Source organism: Mirounga angustirostris, unplaced genomic scaffold (genome assembly GCF_029215605.1).
Source record: "Mirounga angustirostris isolate CCGP_5_RB_7025 unplaced genomic scaffold, mMirAng1.0.hap1 SCAF_11, whole genome shotgun sequence".
Lineage (NCBI taxonomy): Eukaryota > Metazoa > Chordata > Mammalia > Carnivora > Phocidae > Mirounga > Mirounga angustirostris.
The window spans coordinates 105,271,121-105,274,222 of NW_026991719.1; positions in this window are offsets into that span (position 1 = coordinate 105,271,121).

Here is a 3,102-nt window from a genome sequence, read left to right on the forward strand (position 1 = left end):
TTAAAAATGTATGGCTTCAGGGTGCCTGGCTGGTTCAGTCAGTACAGCATGCAACTCTTGATGCTGGGGTTATAAACTGAAATCCCACAGTGGGTGTAGAGATTACTTAAAAATAAAATCTTGGGGTACCTGGGTGGCTCAGTTAAGCATCTGCCTTTGGCTCAGGTCATGATCTCAGGGTCCTGGGATGGAGCCCCATGTTGGGCTCCCTGCTCAGGGGGAGTCTGCTTCTCCCTCTACCTCTGCACTGCCCCCTGCTCATACTTTCCCTCTCTCTCTCAAATAAATAAATGTAAGGAATAGTACAAATAAATATAAGGAATAGCACGGAGGATCACAGGGCAAAGGAGGGAAAACTGAATGGGAAGAAATCAGAGAGGGAGAAAAACCATGAGAGACTCTGGACTCCAGGAAACAAACTGAGGGTTTCAGAGGGGAGGGGGGTTGGGAGATGGGGTAAGCAGGTGACAGGTATTAAGGAGGACATATGTTGTGATGAGCACTGGGTGTTATATGCAACTAATTAATCATTGAACAATACATCAAAAACTAATGATGTACTATATGCTGGCTAACTGCACTTAATAAAAAAATAATAAATAAATAAATAAATAAATAAATAAATAAATAAATAAATAAATAAATAAATAAAATCTTTATTTTAAAAATGGGGGTGCCTGGGTGGCTCAGTTGGTTAAGCTTCCGACACTTGATTTCAGCTCAGGTCATGATCTCAAGGTCATGAGATCAAGCCCTGCATCGGGCTCTGTGCTGGGCATGGAGCCTGCTTAAGATTCTCTCTCCCTCTGCCCCTACCCCCTAAAAAATATCTGGCTTCATAGAGTTTATATTGCAGTAGAGGGAGACAGACAATAAGCAGATAAAAAATATTCAACATATAAGATGATACAAAATGCTATGGATACAAAATAGAGCAGGAAAATGAGTTAGGGAGTATTAGCAGAGTATAATTTTAAGACAGCATTGTCAGAGTAAAGCTCTCTAAAAAGATGATATTTAAGTAAAGCTCTAAGTATGTGAGGGACCAAGCCATTCTCTTCTAGGTGAAGAGTGTTTCAAATAGAGATAACAACAAATGCACAAGTCCTAAGATAGGGGCATTTTGGGAGTGTTAAACAAACAGCAAGAACATTATGAGGTTAGAGCTGAGTGAGGAAGAAAGAGTGAAATGATATGAAGTCAGATAGGTAGATAGGCAATTTGTTAGAATGGGGGCTTTTATTCTAGGAGAGGTAAAATAAAACCTGGACATGTATCTCTATAGTATACAAGTGGTAGAATTTTGGGGTCATAGGGTAGTCATATCTTCAGCTTACCAATAAATGGCAAATTATTTTCAAATGCAACCACATCAATACACTCCCACTAGCAGTATATGAAGAATCTCCATGGTTCCACACTTCACCAATATTTGATTTTATCAGACTTCAAAAATTTTGCCAATCTGATAGACTTACTAATGGTGGTTACAATTTTTATTTCCATGATTCAATGAGAATGAAATTTTATTCATTTTTTCCATAAAATAATTTTACTCTAACTTTTCATATCCACCATCAATGCATTTCTTTGCCAAAACCAGAGCCACTTTTTGAACTATATTATATTTTCTTCTTTTTAAGCTGTTTACAGTGTAGTTTTTTTAATCTGAAATTGATGTTATCACTGGAAATTTTGTCTCAAACCCAAACTAAACTTTTAATTTTTTTATTTCCACAAAATAATCACTTTCAGCATTTACATCACATTTTAAAATTGATGAATAATTGCATGCAGTGAAATACACAGACCTTATTTTGCATATAGCTGTGTAACCTAGATCCCTATCCAGAAATAAAATATTCCATTGACTCAGAAAGTTACCTTTTGTCCCTTCTTTGTCCCCACTCCAGACCCCTCATACCAGACTAGAAATATCCACTGACCTGAGCTCTATCACAGTAGACTAGTTTTGCCTACTGCACAACTCAATAAAAATAAAATCATAGAGTATATATGCTCTCGTGTCAGATATTTTTACCTAGCATATTTTTGAAATTCATCCATATTGTGCATATATCAGTAGTGCTTTCTTTTTAAATGCTGACTGGTATTCCATTGTATGAATACATACTTTGTCCATTCTCCTATTGATGAACTCCTGAATTATTTCTAGGTTGATGTTTTTATTAATTAATTTGCTATAAACAGTCTTGAACAGCATTTGTTGTGGAGTAGTTTTCATATCCCTTGGATAAACACCTAGGATTGTAATTGCTGGGTCATAGAATAGAATCTGTCAAATAATTTTCTAAAGTAGTTTTATCATTTTACATTCCTACCAACAACATATGAGCTCCAGTTGCTCCAAAACCTTGCCAAGATTTGGGGCACCTGGGTGGCTCAGTTGGTTAAAGCATCTGACTCTTGATTTTGGCTCAGGTCATGATCTCAGGGTTGTGAGATCAAGCCCTGTATCAGGCTCCATGGAGCCTGCTTAAAATTCTCTCTCTCCCTCTGCCCTTCCCCTTCTCTCTCTCTCTCCCTCTCAAAAAACAAAACAAAACAAAACAAAAACCTCACCAACATTTTATGGTATCAGTGTTTTTCATTTTAGCCATTTCTGTGAATGGTGTCTCATGGTCTTTTCATAATTTTTATCAGAAATTTGTGTTTCCTCTTCTATGAAATGTCTTTCATGCCCATATTGTTACTGAGATGTTTGTCTTTTTCTTTTTAATTCAGGATAACGATATTTTCTGGCTCCTGATCCCTTGTTTGTTACATGCATTGCAAATATATTCTCCTGTTTTTGGCTTTTTACTTTCATGAAGATGTCTTTTGATGATCAAAAGTTCTTATTTTACTGTCATCAATCTTTTTTTTCCTTTATGGTTTGCACTTTTTAAATTCAGCTTTTTAGGTTCCATGAAAAATCTTGCTGGGATTTTTATTAAAAGTACCAATTTGGGAAGAACTGACATATTTACAAAATGGAGTTTTTGTCCCCATGAACAAGATAAATCTCTCAATTTAATGCCTTTCACAACGTTTTAAAAATTTTCTCCTTAAAGATATTATATATTTTTAGTTAGATTTAAT